This window comes from Passer domesticus, chromosome 8, assembly GCF_036417665.1.
Source record: "Passer domesticus isolate bPasDom1 chromosome 8, bPasDom1.hap1, whole genome shotgun sequence".
Lineage (NCBI taxonomy): Eukaryota > Metazoa > Chordata > Aves > Passeriformes > Passeridae > Passer > Passer domesticus.
In genome coordinates, this window is record NC_087481.1 from 54,012,488 (window position 1) to 54,031,862 (window position 19,375).

The 19,375-nt window shown below is 44.1% G+C and overlaps 1 long non-coding RNA gene across 1 annotated transcript; it reads right to left on the reverse strand.

Moving 5' to 3' along the window:
* Nucleotides 1–11,606: 11,606 nt before the first annotated feature.
* LOC135306888 (uncharacterized) lies at nt 11,607–15,663 on the reverse strand. Its single transcript, XR_010367635.1, has 2 exons — nt 15,470–15,663; nt 11,607–12,331 (listed from the first exon to the last, which is right to left on the reverse strand). It is a non-coding gene; the product is annotated as an uncharacterized LOC135306888 (long non-coding RNA).
* Between the last annotated feature and the right edge of the window lie 3,712 nt (nt 15,664–19,375).

Here is a 19,375-nt window from a genome sequence, read left to right on the forward strand (position 1 = left end):
TTTTGCACTGTGGGTACAAGTAAAGAGGCCAGAAACTTGATTACAGGGGAGACTTAGTTAAATATTCACTGGGATTCATTATGTGAAAACCACTAGAAAGGAACAAGTTTCTACAGGAAGGGTAGGGCTGTTTTATTCTTGCTTCTGCTGTGAAATGCTCCTGGTGGCTGCCGAGCCCAGCTGCTGTCCTCTAGTGGGAGGAATACAGCAGGTCCACGAGGATGTGCAGCAATGCTTTTGCTGGTTTTTGATCCTGATGTTCCTTTAATTTGCCAAAGAGATCCTTTTAGACCCAGCACTGTCCCACGGGTGTCCTCCACAGGGGTTTCATGACAAATGGCCTCTCCCTGCCTTCCCGAGCTGAATGGGTCCCAAAATTTTGCAGGTCCTTTGAAAAGGGCCATAATGTTGATTGGTGACAAATGATAAATCTCAAAAATCTCTTTAAAAAGGGAGATCTTAAACAGGGCTCCAAATTTTTACTGGAATATTCAGCCTCCTTACCTACAAATTAGAGCAGCATCACATCTGAAAACAACAAATTCAATTTTGGCCATAGAAGACAAGAAAAGAGTAGTAAGGAGTGAGGAACTAGAGAAGCACTGATTCCAGATTTATAGAAAGCATTAGCTGTAAAAAGAGCTTTTCATGGCATGCAAAGGGTGAACTCCTGTGTTGGCCAACAATATAGCTCTGCCTTAAAAACATACAAGGCAATTTCTCTCCTGTAAATTTTATTCCCTGAAGCCTTACATTCAGCAATCTACTTTCTGAGGGAAAAAAAAAAAAAAGAAAAGAAAAGAAAAGAAAAAAAAGGCATCAGCAGTCCCGCCCTGCTCCACATGTAGCAACAAGCTCCTGGTTAATTCTAGAAAACAGAGAAACTGAAACATTTTAAACAGAAACTGCTGTGATCGCCAGAGTACAACCAAGGGGGGTGGGGGGGAGGAACACGCAGTGAAAAATTGAGCTAAAAGCAAAGGAGCTGCATTTGTAATTGTGTTCAACAGGAAAAACATCATTTACAGATAAGAAATAATGCAGGTTTAACTCTGTCTCTGCAAACAAACAGGCAGGAGCAGCTACAAGCAATGGGTCTCTTTCCATGCCATAGGGGTACTCAGGGGTCAAGAGAAGGGACAAAAGGGAAAAGAAGCTGAAGGAGGAAAGGAAGGTGCTCGTGTGGGGCTCTCCCTAAAACTGTAGCGGAGTCAGGATGGGTAAATACAAGGTTTCTTTGGGGAATACAAGGTTTCTTTTCTTTCTTCATTCCTGCCTTGAATACCCAGGTTTCTGTTGGTTTAAGGGGTAAGGAGCAGACCGGAATGTTTTCCAGAGGCATGTGAAAAATGGGGTTAACTCCCACTTTCCTCAGGGAGCAACTTGCAAAAGATCCCAGAGGAAAATCGTGCTGTATCCCATGTGCTTAGAGACAGCCAGCTGCTTTGTACTCCAGGAAAATCTGTCTGGTTGTTGGATATGCTAAATGCTGGGTTTAGTACTGAGACTTCCTTTTCTTGGATGCTGAGATCACCAAACTGGCCCAGCAGAACAAACCTCCTAATGCCCTTGCATCCAAAACTCTGACAAATTTGCCACCCATTTGGAGCTCTTCTGTTAATAGAGAGAATGGTGGGAGAAGGGAATTAACTACACCAGAGGGAAAAACTCTTCCAAAATCCTCATATCCATGTTAGAACAGAATGGTTTGCGTTGGAAGAACCTTTAAAGGACAGCTAGTCCAGATTCTCCTGCCATGAGCACCTTCCACTGTCCCAGGTTGCTCCAAACCCTGTCCAGCCTGGCCTTGAGCACTTCAGGGATGGGGCAGCCACAGCTCCTGTGAGTGCTGGGTCATGTCCAGTTTTCCTCCCCGTTTCCAGCCTGGAGCACAGAGCTCCAGGAAGGGATGAGCATGATGCTGGAGGAGAGGCAGGAGCCTCCAGGCACTGCAGACCCCACTCCTGGGGGGTTGTGCTGCTTCTCCCTGTGGGATCTGTGGGCTGGGAGCTGAATCTCATCACCAGAGCAGTGAGGAGAAGCAGTGCACAGCTGTTTGCCTGATACATATCTTGGAAATAAATAAACTTCATCTCCAGTGCTGCTGCTTTCTAAACATCTATAGAGACGTGCATTCACTCCAAACATTCAGAAAATAAACAGAAAGGGAGCTGCTCAGTAAACCCTCCTCCAGCTAAAACCCAGCCCTGCAAAAGTGTCCTCTCAACAGAATCCAAAATCTCATCAGACCCTAAAATTTGTCTTTTTAAGAAATGCTCTGTCTCCATTTTCTGATGCAGAGACACCTCAGAGACTATAGGCTTAGGTTTCCTAAGCCTGATGAATGTTTTTCAAACAAATACTGGGAGGCAGAAGGAGGTAAAGAATAGTTAAATGCAGCACAATTGAAAATTAGCTCAAAATGCCTCAAGCTGCAATTCAGATGGATTACAAGATAACCTCAGTAGTTTCAAGAATGTAACAAGAACAGCCCTAAATCAACATAAATACTTGCTCAACCATTTTCATCTCAGGATTAATGTCAGATTTTTTTGTTGTTGTTGTTCTTTTCTCTTGTGGCATTAAAACCATTTTCCAGCTTTTATTTTTTGGCAAAGTATTTGTGGTTACTGGGAAAGGGGGATGAGAATGGTGATGAGGCAGGGGCAGTGGGGTCCGTACCTCCTCTGGAGAGTGGGAATGGAGCTGGGCAGGTGAAGACTGATGCTGATGGGAATTTGCTGGGGTTTGGAGGGGAGACAGGCAGATGCCTCCTGCAAAGCCCTCTTTGTTTTTGCCTGCTGACTTTTGTCACCAGGCAGCTGTGACCATTTTCACTGCTTTCTTGAAGGTTTTTATTTAAGTTCTGGTGGGCCATGCCCACACTACATTCCCACTCACACTCAGCAGCACTGACAGTCTCAGAAGCCCTTTATTCTGGGGTAACTTCTGGAGATTTCTTTATACTAAGAGGAAAAAAAATCCCCAGAGAGCCACCTGTGGCCTCTGGGATAAATTTCTGCTTTATGGTCGCCCGCAAGCTGGCCTGGAGACACACCCTTGCTTGCTGGAGTACAGATAAGCTTCCAAGGACTTCAAAGGGATTGCTGAAGCAGACTGCAGTGGATTTCTGCAGAAATGTAATGCACAGCATGTGGCTGAGGGGATGGAGAAGAGCTGGGGTGGTTTAGATTAGATAGCACTATTTGGCTTTCGAGGGACTTGAGGAAGTGAAAGACACGTAATTGTCTTTTGGAGTGTAATATTTGACTTCAGTTCACCCAACACTGCAGAAGAGCTTGTAGATAAGCAGGATAAAGTATTTCCTTGTGAGGACTGGGTACCACTTCCATATGACAAATCTCCCTTAGAGCAGTTTTCCATCCAGGGTGTCACTGTCCTGGAGTAAGGCTCAGTTATACACCTGTCCAGCCCTAGAAATTTATAATTGAATTTATTACTGCTGTAGAGCACGTCAGGGCCACATCTTCTTTTATTCTTTATAGAATTACACAGTCCTAAAATATTTGGGTTGGAAGGGACATTTAAGATAATTTCATTCCAACGCCCAGCCATGGGCAGGGACATCTTCCACTAGACCAGATTGCTCCAACCCCAACCAGCCTGGCCTTGAAGAATTCCAGGGATGGGGCAGCTTCTCTGGGCTACCCATTGTAAAAAAAAAAAAATAAAAATCCTTATATCATCCTTCTTTTAGTTTGAAACCACCCCCTCTTGTCTGATCACAGCCAGCCCTGCTAAAAGCTCATCCCCACCCATTCTGGGCCATTGCACATTCCCTCATCTACTGCAAGTTTACCAATGGTCTTTATTCATTGTTTGGTTCCAGCTCTGCTCTGTGAATACACATAGACAGGATTTTACATATTTGTCAGGAGATTGTGGTCTGCTCTCAATGTTTTTTCTTTCTATTTAAAGTCAATAATATCTTTCAAGAGTTAAACAGAAGGATGAGTTTCTTCCCCTGAAGGAAGGTACACCCAAATAACCAATAGCCAACCTTTACTCAGCTCCTCCTTAGGTGAATATTCCCTATTTGATATCAAGATTTATTTTCCTTGAAGAAATGTGCCAGACCATGAACATGAAAAATCACTCTGAATTTGTCAGCAGGAACATTTGCTCTGGAGTGAGTACGAGCTTGAAGAGCAGAGCCAGAGTCATGGCTGGGACTGAAGATTAACTGTTTGTTCCATTAAATAATTTACTGGCCAAACACAAAACATTGTAAAATGTCTGTGTCTTAGGCCAATAAAGAAACATCTGCCCAGCAAAATTTACCTGCATGTAGTCCTCAATTGCAGGCTTTGAAATTCCTTGTATAAATCTCATCTCCTTGCCTATCCAGAGGGTATTATTCCCACTCTCTGGGTGAGCTACAATTTTCAAATGCCACCCTGTGCATCTCTGCTGATGAAAGCCACAAGGCAGAAGAACATAAGAACTTTTACAGCTGCCAGCTCCCAGAGCTTTTCAGGTCTGTGCCTCACCACCAGTAAAGAGAGCCTCTGTTAGGAAGATTTTTCTGTCTATTTTCAGTAAACACAAGGAGATAAACATATGCAGTTTCCCCCAAAACACTCTTCAGCAAAGTGCTGGTTTTGCTTCAAAAAGAGTAAAATTCTTGCTGGTAAATAAATTTGTTTCTCCAAAGTGATCAGCTTTCTAAACAAAAACATGAATTTTTCTGTTCATTTCAATAACTACTGGGCAGTAAGGTTGAAAAAGCAATAATTTGTGAAGCTGTATTGTACACAATGAGGAATAATTTAGCACTGGCAAAAGGATGGATCCTGGCTCTAGCATGCTGACAAATGAAAGAGTAATTTTCCAGTATTTTATCCCTTGGACATTGCCTGTTTTTCACATGAAGTAAATTGGTATTTCAGTTCTCATCTAACCCTGCTTTGCTCACAGGTGAAAAAAAATAACATTTATCAGAATGAGCTCTTAAAGCACAAGAGAGGGAGTCTGACTGATGTCATTGTGGGGATGTGGTCTGAGGGTTCATCAACCCACTGACTGAATAAATCTAAGTGTAAAATCATGGCAAATACTGGAGTCACTACATCCATGTCCCCAAAAAACACTTTCTTATTTACCTACTAATTTCAGAGTATTAAGAGAAGACTCGTTATTCACAGACAACATAATTAAGTTTGGCATTCCCTGTAGACATTCATTCGCCACTGCCATGGAGACAGAGAAAAGTCAAGTAGACCTAACATACAGGCCTTTATCTTCATTTTCCTTCAAGATCCTTGTACAGAAACAGCTGAAACCAGTACAAGGGTTCATCTAGATCTTTTTTTTCCCCTTCTCCTCAAAAGTCTGTTGCTGACTGTTCAGCACTGCTGTGGTGACAGCCCAGGCAACTCCTGCCAGCCCAGGTATTCCCAGGGATTAGAAACTTTTCCATGCCCATACCCTCCCTAGCTCATCTTCAGGGGCTCAGGAGCCACTTGGGCAGGTAGCAGTGGTTTGGATGTCAGTGCAGTTCAGCCACAGCTCCTCCACAAAAGGCCAGGAGGAGGAGAAATCCTGCTCCAGCCAGGGAGGTCTGTGCCCTGCGCACTGTGGGGGCTTTTGTAAAATTCCTCTCTATGCTAAGGGAAGAGAAGAAAAATATACTTAGCAACTCCAAAAGTCACTACCACCACTGTATTTTGCATTCCTTAAATATCTAAGCACACAAGGATTGTTTTTGCAGGAAAATGAGTAGAAAGAGGGCTGCTGTGCAGTTCATTGCTTGGCCTGGGGTATTTCCTGGTGAATTATCCCTTAGCACTGGTGTTCCATCAGGCAAGCAGTAACCCATTCCCCAGGACAAGAAAAGGGATCAGGAGGCTCTCTAAAGGTGAGACAATTCCCTTCAAGCCAAGTTATATATAATGTCAGGGAGAAGTTATTGGAGGAATAGATATAGAGGTAAAAGCACATCACAGAAAAATTCAGAAAATGCCATTTGTTCTCACTTTTCCCCCACTTCTTCATGCAGGAAAGATTGAGTTAAGACTTAAAGCATGAAGGTAAGCAATGCTTTAGTACAGTATTTAAAACATTTTATTTCACCCAAGTGGAGACTTGCAGCGTCTCGTCTGAACTCCTGCATTGCCTGGGTCAGGTACTTGCTACCAGAACCTCCAGCATTAAGACCATAACTTCTGGTTGAACCAGATTGTTTAGAAAAAAAAAATAACCCCATCTTAATTTAAGTTTTCAAAGAGAGAATTCGTCATATCCCTAGGCAAATTGTTTCAGATATTAAATTCTCCAGTGGCCAAGAATGCACACCTTATTACTGGTCTGAATTCTTCAGCTTCAGCTTTCAGCCACAAAACCTCATTATAATTTTGTTTCATTAAAGAGCCCTTTCCCCACACCAGAGCTCTTTGGCACTAATGGATTGTCACACAGAGAAGCATGAGGTGATGCACATACTGTCAGGGAAAGACTGCACGCAATAGCCAGTAAACTGTGCAAATTTGCTACATTTACAGGAATTTCCTGAGTAACCTAAATTGATGCCAGTTATCCAGTCCTTTATTTAGGCAAATTAAACATTTGTTAAAAAAGAAGAAGCATGGTCAATTGTGCTTTCAGCATGCACCAACAGCAGGGACAGCACTGCATCAAACATCATTAAAATTAGATATTTATGAAAAGGTTAAGGTTGGATATTAATAAAAGGTTTTTCACCCAGAGGGTGGTTGAGCACTGGAACAGGAGCAGTGATCAGAGCACCAAGCCTGACAGAGCTCAGGAAGTGTTTGGACAATACTCTTGGGCACAGGGTGGGATAGCTGGGATGTCCTGCACAGGGCCAGGAGCTGGATTTGATGGTCCTGATGGATCCCTTCCAACTCAGACCATTCTGTGACTCCATTAAATGACAACAAACCTGAAGCACCATGGCATGGCACGGCTGTGCTCTCCCCACAACCCCAAAGTGTAAAAAGCCCTGTGCTGGGGAGTCACAAACCAGCAGGAGCACACACCGCCAACGGGCCGCTCCTGTGCCTGTCTGCACCTCACAGCTCAGGGAATTTCTGTTGTGTTTGGCACGGGGGATTTGAAGGCAAACAATGCAGCACCTGATTGTTATTTTCCACTGGCCTTTGGGAGGCTGCAGAAGGAGCAGTGGGGTGAGGCCGAGCCGTGCCGGGAGCGCCGCCATGGCTCCGGCGTGTTGCAGCCTGACAGCTCCGGCGCGTGGGCCCTGCTCCTCCTCAGAGGCTGGCTGGCAGCTCCAAGCCATGGCAGAGCACAAAGTTAACTCCCTGCCTGCCTCCTGGAGCACCACACGGGCTGGAAGCACACAAGGAAGGACATAATGGTGCTGCTGCCTTGCTCCTTCCTCTGGTGCGGCTCAAACAGGCCTTAGCGGGCTGTGGGGCACTGATGGCCGCTTCGCTGGGTGAAGGAGGACACAGGTGAAAGAGCAAAGCCCCTGGGAACAGCACGAGCTCTGGGTTTCCACATGGTGTTTGCTCCCCATGAACGTGTTTGGAGGCGATGATTTCTGCTGTGGGCAGTGGTGGTGGTGTCGCAGCTGCCACCGGTGTTCCCAGAGGAAGCTCTGCTCCAAAGCAGGGGAGAATCCTCTGTGCTGAGCCACATCTTCAGGGAATTAAACTGCCCTGGCAAACAGCGGCTGTGTGACAACACACCCAATCTACACCTTCATGGACAGCACGAATTCAGTCAATGAGGCACTGGGGGCTCTTGGTGATAAACATCCCACTATCTGCGATTCTTATCAACCCAGTGATTTTGCAGAAGGCTCAATCTATTTTCTCACTCAACTTTTTACTATTAAGATGTGTTTTGGGTCAGAGATAGCCCCAGCTTCAAGAGTTCTGCTGGTTTTGGGTGGGTTTTTTTCATTTTACAAAAGCATGTAGTGACAAGACAAGAAGGAATGGCTTAAAATTGACAGAGGGCAGGTTCAGATGAGATATTGGGAAGAAATTATTTACATTGAGGTTGGTGAGGCCCTGGCACGGGTTGCCCAGAGAAGCTGTGCCCCATCCCTGTGAGTTCTAGGCCAGGCTGGACAGGGCTTGGAGTAACCTGGGACAGTGGAAGGTGTCTCTGCCATGGCAGGGGGTGGAATGGGATGAGCTTTAAGGTCCCTTCCAGCCCAAACCATTCTGTGATTCTATGACCAGCACATTTTAAAGAAATGTGCTTTTTGGTCTTCTCCCAACTTTTGAGCAGAGGAATGGGCAGAGCCCAGCATTTCCAGCAACTCTTTCAGCAGAGAGCCAGAAGAGAATTCTTAAGGAAGTTGGAGGTGTCATCTCAAACTGAAAGGAGGAACATCAACATAGAGAGAGTTGAACAGGAGAGTTCCCAGACACTGAGTGTTGGGTTATTAGATAATTAGCTTAATAGTAATATTAGATATTAGATCAATATTAGATATTTTCATTAATATTCTTGGCACAGGAAATAGGACCATGTTGAGTTTTGTTGCTAGCATAAGACTGGCAAGGACTGTCAAACACAGGAAGATGGGAATGTCTATTCAGGGAGAATGGGATCAGAACAGACAAGAATAAAGACTGAATTCACTGGTACAATGAATAGATTTGTGCTGCTCAGGATTAACAGTGACAGTTTTACCAAACTTTACCAGCTGGCAATGACAAGAAAATGTAGAACACACAGAAGCTAGAAAGCTTTGAGCTATTGAGAGAGATTCTGGGGTAACTTTCTAGATAGAAGTGAGGGCAAATTCCTGCCTGACCTTAGGCTGACAGTGGATACACAGAGAACTACACAAGTTTATGATGAGCTGATGATGGGGTTCAGCATCTCAGGTAGGAGCAGGAACTTCAAATTGAAGGTGCTCATGTCTACAAATCAGTGGGTGCTTTGCTAATTAAACCCTTTTTGTGATTACTATCTCCACTTCCATTTACATTTTTTAGGGTCACCACTATAATCAAGCTGAACACCATGTCTCCATATTACATTTCTTCACAAAATATTCATCCTGAAATGTTCAAAGCAGACCTGGCTCCAGACTGAGGCCTTTTCTTACCTGACAGCAGAGATCTTCCTCACCCTCAGCAACTGACTGAGGAAACATTTGTCTACAAACAGGTAATTTGGGGTGATGATAGCCTTTGTGTATACAAAACACTGCTGCATTAAACACATCACACACTTCAGAGGGAAAAGGCAAAGTACATCAGGTCAGCAGCTTCTGAAGTTCCAGCACAGCTGGATGAAAGTAAAAGCCACCCTTAACAACAGGGGTGATACTGAGCCAACCAAAGAACACTAAGAGTAGAGCTGGGGTGTAAGTAAAGACAGGAATATGCTCAATTCTAAGCAATTTGCACTCAGTACATGAAGGCTCTATTTCTCCTCTGAGCAGTAAGATGTTTCCAGCAAAACCTGGGTTAGAAATAAAGATATTTGCAATGCTTTTATTACCATTATAGTTCATCCAAGATGATGTGTCTGGTTTGAAAGTTGCAAAAAAACATATTCTTGTTAAAAATGCTGCCAAGAGGCTAAATGAAAACAGCCCACTGCTGAATCCCATGTTTGCAGCATTACCAGTGGGTTTTTTCAAGGGTGTTTATATAGACAAAGTTTCATTTAACAAGGCAAAAGCCGGAGCTCTCACATACTCCATTATTTCTCTGCAGGTCCTTCTCACCAGGGTTAAGTCTTTACACTACTTCCAAGCAAAGCAGCCAAGAAAAAGAAGAAACAAACGCTACTACTACTGAGCACAGAGGCCTCCTTTGCAAGAAATGTGATTTAGGGAATGAAGTTCCTGGCATGTCTGCCGCCGGCTGTCACAACGTGTGCCTAAAATCCAGGGCTGAAATATGATCCCCACTCCTTCCAAGATGCATTGTAGCTTCTAGCAAGTTCTTCTGGAAGCACAGGCAGCTCTCTGCTCAGGAGCTGGGCTCCTCCCGTTTGTTGTCTCTCCAAGAGCTCTTTGAGGGTGAGGACCCTCCTAATCCCCTACAAAACGGGTGTTGGTGAGCTCTGCTTTGCTGAAAGTTCTGGAAACTTTTCCATGTAGTTTGAAGAACCAATGCACTTGGAGAGACACAGAGCAAAGCTCATCCTGGTATCCAGGAGAGGCTTTGTGTTTGTCTTGTCTTTAGCTCCCCACATTTGTACATCAGAAACCCGATTTCTGTGACCTGAACAGTGGTGGAGACCTCTTTCCTTATGTTCACAAAATGGCAAGGAAGCAACAGCAGCCTGGGAGCTCTCCGGCCTTTGCTGGCCCTGTTGAGGTTGAAGGTATTTTCATTCTCTTTCTTTGGGTTTTTCTTTTCTTCTACATGAAGGAAATGCCTTTTCACCATTAAGCCTTTCCTCAGCTGCGAAAATATTTTACCTCTAGCAAATTTTACCCCCTCATCATTTTTCTACTGTCTTCAAAGCCAGTGAGACAGCAGCATTTTTACCAACATGATCTGCCTCAACTTGCAGCAACAGAACCCCCACCACTGTGAGACCCCTTTTTGCAAGCCTTTTCCCAGCCCTTGCTCACAGGTGACCCCATGGGAGACATCCCCCTCTGGGAGTGGAACTGCTGAGAGTGGAGGTCACCAGCTCCTGCTGGACTTCATTAGTGAAACACACTGATTTTGGATAAAACCCATGATTTTGGATAAAACCCAGCGTATCAGTTACACAGAGGAGTTGCTAATGTGCAGTATCTGCTGATTTACAGGTATTTTCTAAGAGTGGGAATAAACAAACCCACAAAACTTTCTGCAAAACACAAGAGCCAACAGAACGAGTCAAACCAAGCCTGCCTGACCGTTGACTCTGTGTTTGCTTCAGCAGGTTCTGGCTCTGGCCCCACTTGAGCCACAGAGTTTTGAAATCCATGCGTTTCTTCATTCTCATCTTTCAGCTTTGCAGTAGACATTTTTTCCCCCCACAAACGCCTCTGAGGCCGTGTGGGATGTGGTCCAGCTCCCATTAAGGTCAGTGGGAGTGCTGCCACTGCTTCCCTGTGGGTCTCAGCCCTATCCCATTGTATTACATTTCTAACTGCAATTGGATACAGATTATTTCAATTTTTTTCCTCTCCTAGTGCCCACAATGGGCAAAGTATTTTCCAAACAGAAAAGGTCCCACTGCATGTCCCTAAATCACTGGAGGTACTGGAAAAAGTCTTCTAATTAAATACATTTGACATGCGAGATCATAACTGTTCTCTAATAATTTTTTTTAAAGACCTCTCTCATGGAGCTTTTCTTAACTCTACAATAGCAGGGATTAAATCCTGATTCTGCTGAAGTTCATGGGAGTTTTTCCTATTAGCTTTGTTGAAGCCATATTTTCTTGCTTCATCTCCATCTTTAACACTACTGGGCCACTACTGAAAATGTTCTGACAGGAACCATCACAAAAATGTCTGGTTTGGGTGACTGGGTTAATCTTCAGAAAAAAAGAAAAAAAAAAATCAAGATTTCCCCAGAGAGCAAAACAATAAATAGTAGGATGTTAGCAACACTGTCTAGTGTGAAGTGTTAAGGAAAATGACTACCAGGTGCCAACCTTGACCTTTATATGAAGATTTGGAGACAGAGTTTAAAAACATGGACATCCCAAAGTAGGGATTTAATGAAGGAAACAAATTTACAGAGTTTGTGAATGGAGAATTCACTCCTCTATAACAAGCTGACCAGGGGGTAGTTTGGAACAATTTGGGACTCAGTCTAGTTAGGAAGATTCAGGTGATACCTGCTAGCAACCAGGAAAACAACTGACAGTGACTAATTTGGGGAAAGGTATGGATTTGTTGTTACACAAACAAATTGCAGTGCCACAGATTAATTTCCTCAGACAGCAGTGCTGCTTTGTCACCAGTAAGCTCTTCCTCATCTGGAGTTTTTACTGACTAACAGAGCCTGCTCTGCTTGCAAGGGCTGACACCCTAGAAGCAGGTTGTGATTGATGGCAGGTCCCTGCTGCCAGAGCAGCCTCTCCAAGTCACCAACTGTGTGCTGGCCTCAAGTTTACACACAGGCTCACTCAGTATTTACCGAGGTCAAGCGGGCTGCATGCATGCTGTATTTACCAGAAAAATATCCATGTTTGGGTGGCATGAACCCAAAGGAGGAACTCTGAAACCGCTTCCTGCTGCTGGAAAAGGGCAGAGCCTGGATGCCTCCTGTTCAGACACATCTTGTGGGAAGGAGCCCTAGCAGGGTTCCAGCAGAGCCAGCATGAAGGTGTGTGGGAGAGGTCACTTCTGAACAGCGATTCCTGGTCACTCACTGCCATTTGCATCAGCCTTTAGGTTAATTAATTGCTGTGGCAAAAGGAAAAAAATAAATCAAAAACCAACTATTTGGGCATACTTGGAGAGACATGAAGAATGCCATTAATTAAAAGAGATGGCTGGAGCTTGCACGGCAATATCTAAAGTGATGAACATCACTGGGGATCAGTCTCTTGTCCCCAGTAACAAACAACAAGACAAGAAGAAATGGCCTCAAGTTGTGCCAGAGGAGTTTAGATAACAGGAAAGTTTCTTCTCTAAAGTGTTGTCAAGCATTGGCCCAGTCTGCCCAGGGCAGTGGTGGAGTCATCATCCCTGGAAGATTTAAACATCTGGATGTGGCACTTGGGAGACATGAGTTAGTGGTGGCCTTGGCCATGCTCTCTTAATATCAGGCTCACTGGAGGCTTTTTCCCACCTTAATGATGTTTTCATTCTGGGATTATCTGATGATGATATTGATGGCAAGCCATCAGCCAAATCAGACATCTCCAGGGAATCTGAGAGGGAGAAACACACTTTGTCTATTTCTTTAACATTTTTAAGCCTGGAGAACACTACTTTGAACACCCACATTGGTTTTATCTGTAGCTCTCAGGACAAGCTGGACAAATGCCATTGTTCTTGACTTGAAAAGCAAACCTGGAGCTTGAATTCAGCAGAGCTTTTGTTGTGCATAGTTATTGAACACACGTGTAAGCTCCATTGAAACTAATAACCTCAAAGATATACTCACTTTATTTGTTCAACAGAGATCAGGTCAGGGATGTACTTGAAATATTTCCAGAGTTCAAGGAACTGAGCTAAAATCACAGATCTGTCTTCTAGTCTCACAACTAATGCACTCATTAAGAAAATTCTTCACTTTTTCTGTGTCATCTTTTATAATAAAGGCTTCCCACAACAGCTGTAGACAAAATTCCTCTCCTCTTTAAGGGCATATAATCCTCAGCATGGGCAATATAAACAGGTTCAGCCACATAAAACAAATATGGATTTTGCTGGTACATTTTCCATATCTAAGAAAACCTACACTAGTTTGTTTTTTTTTTTTTCTTTTAAACATCAAAAACATTTGGCTGCATAAGCAGCCAAGAGTGGTTATATACTTTGTAAGTATATTAAAAGTCAGAATAGTTGCTCATGAACATACTGAATGGATTTTGCTCGTTTCCCATGATGCAGCCCAGGCTGGCATTGCTTTAGATATTTTAGCACAGAAGAAATGTCAAGCATGCACTCATCCCCTGACTGAAGTTCAAATCAAACAAACCAGGCTAGACAAGCTAATAACAAGCTTTGTTCACTCCAGAATGGCAGCTATGGAAATATGCCTCATTTTATATATTATTACATGCACGAGCTGAAAAGGCCACTGAAAAAGCAACCAGCATTTTATTCTTTAAATGACCAGTTCCAAGCGACTTATTTAACTAAGAATAATAATTTTTAAAAAAAAAATCGTACTTTCAGCATGGATGTCTTCATAATTCAGTTTTCCCTCTCATAAATTATGATTCATGCAAGCAGACTTTTTTTACTACTAGGAACTGGGAACATGTATGGAAACCAATATTACCAAAACTTGAAAGTCAATTAGAGCCACTTTTGGGGGGTTAATTTATAAAGGCAATAGGACATGCCTTGTTGTTTGCATATTTAGTGTCAAAATAAAGAGCAAAAACAATTTATAGTTTGTTTCTTATATAAAAACTAACATTTTAACTTGAATTATTTTTCAGCTATATTTAAGAGATGGTCTGGAGATGGGAGAACACTGAGAATGTTGCTGCTCAGTCTTCAGGGATTGTTTGCAATTTCCTTTTCCAGGAAGCAAAAGCCCCTTTTCAGCAGGTGTCTGACAGCTTTGCAGGGCTCCTGACTGAATATGGGAGGAAAGCACATTCCCCTCCATGTGCATCCCTCTGCTGTAGAGGAAATAAACTGGAAGCAGCCCTGGCAAGGCTGGAGATGCCTCCAGAACTGCTCTCTCAATACCAGCAGCCCAGTTGAAAAGTATATACATTAGCCTCTTTCCTTCTAAATTCCTACGCCTACATTCCAAATATTTACCCTAGCAAACATTACCCAGCCTATGGATTCCAGCTGCAATCAGCATCCTGCCTCCCTCTGCCTGGATGGTTTGGAGGCTTTTCCAAAGGCCCCTGGATGCCCAAAGCATCAGATCTGCTTTCCTCCAAAACATCTTCTTATCACAGCAACAAAAAGGTCACACTAACAAATCTGCAGCCTCTCTCAGCAAAGGGAATAAATGTGCAAACAAAGCCATTAGCAGTTTCCAAAATAAACCCCTTTTCTCGGTCACCAGGAGCACAGAGTGCCACATATGCACTGCACAGAAATGCCTGCTCACGTGGCAGCTGAGCAGCTGTGGGGAGCTGGGAGCCAAAGCAAAGCTCTCCCTTTGACCGCAGAAATGCCGCCCTAATTAATTATTTTGATTCTCTGTGCTTAAAAGCATTAAAGATAAGCACGGGGAGATCAAGAGGAGGGCTTTCACCTGCCAGTCCACTTTGTTGCCCTCTCCAATTAATACCCACGTACAACAGGTGTCACTTTAAAAAAATGTGAAATTTAAATAGCTGTCCTGGAGGACATACAGAGAAATTACCAGGGAGCCATCTGTGCCACAAAACTTTCAGCAGAGGCACAGCAGCCAGACAAAGAGAATCAACAGCAGTAAAAACAAACATTCCGAGGTAAGAAATGGCAAAAATGTTTGGGTCAGCACTAATAAAGATTTTTCCTGGTTATTATTTTTCTTATCAGCCTGGCAGGGACAATTCACCCCTCTTACACTCCTCCAGTGCTCCAGAGCAGGGGACCCTCTCTCCCCTCTGGCATCCCTGTGGAACTCACTCCTGCTGCCCAGGAATGTCTCATTTATCTGTCCTCTGTCCCAAAGTTTGTTTTCCTGCTGCTATGGTTCTCCCGTTGCTGGAATAAACAAGAGCTGAAGTCTCCTGCGTGACTCAGGCTCCATTTGCTTTGGTGGGAACTCCTTGGCACATCTGGGACACTCCAACCAGGTCCTCCAAACCCCAATCTTCTCCAACCTGGGCTTGCCCTCTGCCTAGAAATTTCTCATGGATTTTGCAGCATGAAACCAAGTTCACCATCCTCATTGTCTCCCACTTAATCTCTTACCTTCAAATTACAGGGCTCATGGAGTAGAAAACACATCTTGTGGTTTAAAAAACTGCTATCTTCTGGTCAGAAACAAACAAATAAATCCATGTAAGGCTCAGTTTGAAACGAGCATTCAAACAGCTGAGGAGGAATTAAATAATTGATAGTGGCAGGTATTAATGGGGCAAACAAATTTAGAGAGGCTGCAATTATACCCAGGTTGTACTTGTTTGAAATGTTAACTGTTTGATGAGACTTAACACCCAGCTAATGAGCTTTTAAAAGTAATTCCCACATGCAGCCACCTTCCTTTGCTCACAGAAGGGAAGCCGAGTGTCTGGCAATTGCCGCGGCCATCAATCCAGGGCTAGCAGCTAATCCTGTTTTATTACCATCATTAGCCAAATACACGGAGCATCCACAGAGCAGCTGCCTGCTCTTCCTCTTGCTCCCTCTCTTCCTCTCCCTGCTCTGCATCCTCACACATAAGATAATGCTGTCAGTCCATCCAGGTTTCTCTCTCCAGGTGCTGCTTTTCTCCCTGTTATCCATCCCACAGGAAAGCTGTTCAGGTTACACAGCTGGCCTGGGTGCTGCCTCCTGCTCCTGCACATACACCTCCTCCACCTGCAGCTCCAGGAGGGGCTTCCTTACAGCTGCGTTTAGTTCTGAAAGCTGAACTCCCTTTCCTAAGGCTGGATGTCACCACTATTCCCTAAAAACTGTTGCCCTGTATCCAGCAGCTCTGACCTGGGCTCACTCAGCTATCCTCACTACTGCCCTTGTTCTTTGCCCTCCCCCACATTCTCTGTGATTCCATTAAACTTGCACTAAAAGGGTCTAAAATCAAAAAGTGCTTATGAAAAAAAATCCTTACAAGGTTTAAAATACAAAAGACTAACAGAACCAAGAAGAGAGCGTGTACAGAGTCTGCACTCAGGGGGAGTCCGTGGGGATTTGCAACACCTGAGAGGTGAAAATGTGCAAAGATCTAGGCCAGGAAACTAAACTGGGGAGAGTAATCCATGAACGTTCAGTTTAGGTTATTTCAGGGCAAGGTGAGGTGAATAAATGAAAACCATCCTTAGAGCCTTGCATGAAACAGTTTGCAGGTTTTATTTATTCAGTTTTAGCTGGTCCTTGGACTTTTGTTCCAAAAGGCATTTGTGCCTTCATTAAAAAGTGGCTAAAGAATATTCTTTGGTACTAGAGTTATGCTAGCTGCATGGCAAGGAGCAGGCAGGCTTCCTTCCAGCCTGCAGCAAGAAACAAAGACCGAGCTCACACCTGCGTCTCCTGCCAAAGAAAGTAAACAAATGCACCGTGAGTTATGGGACCTTCATTCTCTCAGCTGCCTTTGCTTGTTTGCTTGCCCAGCTCCATTTCTTCATGGCAACGGGCCATTTTAAAAAAATTCTTTATCTGCTACTATTTACACTCAGATTTAGGTTTTACAAAGTGTGTCACAGAGAGCACAAACCAACACCTTCAAGCCCAGGTGCCTATTGCTGGGTTTCTCATTATGTGCTGCGCAGAGTTATCCAACTCCTCAGAGTATAAATCCTCATCAGACCATTTTTTATACAGGTGTGAGTTACCTTTCCTCCCTTCTGGATGCTTTAAGCCAGGCATTCAGTTTTTGATACTTTCAAAGCCTGCCCAAGATGAGTCACCCTGAAAATTTCTGGGTGTATTGGTCGCTGGGCATTTGTTAACTGGGCCAGCACTGGTGCTGGTGTGGCAGGAATTCCACCATCCTGGGGCTGCCTGATAACCAGAAATATCAGCAGGTGAAAGGAGTAGAGTGGTCTTCCACCAGACTGCAGGGGACAGGAAAAGGGAGCAGAAAATGCCATAAAATAATGGCATTACCAACATGATATGCTAACTTGGCTGGCTAAAAGCACTTTTTTTCCTGCATTCCTCACCCAGCATCAAATGACAGAGCCAATAATGTTATCATGTGCCAGCCTGCACAAGCCAAGCCTTGCTAATCTCTCCTCACTGATTCTCTCTGCGCCGTGCCGCCGTCCCAAAGGGCTGAATTGTCCCTTTGTCACCTCAGGTACAGTGACCAGCCCTGGTACAAACCCAGTCCCCCTCTCCAGAGCCCCCATTGTCCCTGGTTGTTTACTGTGGGTGCATTTGCTGTGGGACAGCTGGTGACTTGTGGCACTGGGCATTGTCCTGCTGCCCAGCAGGGCACCAAACAAAGCTCAGCAGTGTCTGTGTGCACCAGCAGCTCGGATGGGGAGGGACAAGAGAAGGGAGCTTGCTGAAGCTATGGCTTATCTTGCATTTCCTTCATGATATCATAACCTTAGAGAGGAAGGAGCTGTCTCAGTGCAAGAAATTCAGCTGCCTGCATCCTGCACTCCCCCAGCCACAAGAGATAAAGTGATGCTCAGCCAGCCAGCAGTGCTGGGCTCTGTTTGCAACATATATTATCTATATTCTCACATCACACTGTGTAATGCAGTGATCCCAGGCCAAAACCCTAATTCAAAACAACCAGAGGATGGGGGGCTCAAATTAAAACAGAGTGGTGGGAAGGGTTTTCAGACACTCAGCAGTGGCCTTGGTGCTGGTTGAGCCCCAGTTTCACCATAAGGGTCTGTGATAAGGGACCAAGCACTTTGGAAATGTTCTACCAAGCTTTCCTGCTTGGTGGAAAGGTTTTTTGCAGTGTTTATTCTCCACTATGTAGAGAGGAAGAGACCAAGGGGCAAGGAGAGCCAGAGTATTTGGGGTTGTCAGGAATGGGAGAAAGCAAAAACAGATTAATAAACTGCTTTACTTTTAGTTGTATGAGACAACTTTACAGACAGAAAGCCACAGGCACAGCCCTGAGGAGCAGCAAAACAAAACTTCCCATCACCAGAGCAGGAGAAAGACGGTATTAGGCAGAAAAGAAGAAACAGAGAGATAAAAAGGTTGAAGAACTGGGTCATCTCATCAGTAAGGTAAATCCATACCTTGAATTAACTACATTTATGCAGTCTGTAGCAGTTTGTAATTATGTTTTGTAATTGTTTTATTCCTGACAGGTGGCATGATTGAAAAGCACGTAAGAGTGGCTGAGTCAGATCCATCCCACAGGACCAGCAGAGGATTCCTGGTCCTCCCAGCTCCTACCAACTGCCTGGGAACTTTCTCAGCAGCTTTTTTCACCTGAGTCATTGCATTTCACAACAAGTGGTGAATCCAGCCTTCATTCATTTTCTTACATTTAAAAAATAATTTCTATTTCTGCCCTTCCTGTGGAAGTGAGTCCCACCATTAATTTTGTGGTGGGCAAAAAATAATTTTTCCTTTACTTGCCTTATGTGCTGCTTGATCTTTGTACTACTTATGTTTGTTTTTATTGTAACAGTCAATAACTGTGCTCTAATTGCATCTGCCTTATGGGCCTGATCAGGTTTTCCTCTCTCCTCCAGATCAGTAGGAGGACTGTTCAGCAAACAGCTTTGGAAAGAGGATATTTCCTCCAGGAGTAGGCAGCAAGGAAGAAGGCAGAAAAAAAAGACATTAAGAGGAACATAACGGAAAGAGCAAGACTCTGGGAATTGAAAAGGTGTTGAGGCACGGCTAGGGGTTGAGTGATTGATGTGAGGTCTTAAAGCAAAGCACAGAATGTGATGAGTTTCATTTTCATAAAAAACACTGCAGTCATTATGCGTGGCCAGGAGGCTGCACGGCACTAAATATTGCTGATGTTTAAAAGCTTCTTTTTAAGAGCTCAGGCCTTAAAATATCACGTGTGGGCAGCAGCAAGCAGTTATTTGTGGTGAGTGGTTACCAATGGACAGAGAGCCCAGCTCATTGCAACTTTATTTTCTCCCTTTGTACTGCTCTTCCCCAAAATGTGCCAAATAAAACACGTCCTCCCAAACAGACCCACTATTATTTTATGGTCTCACCATG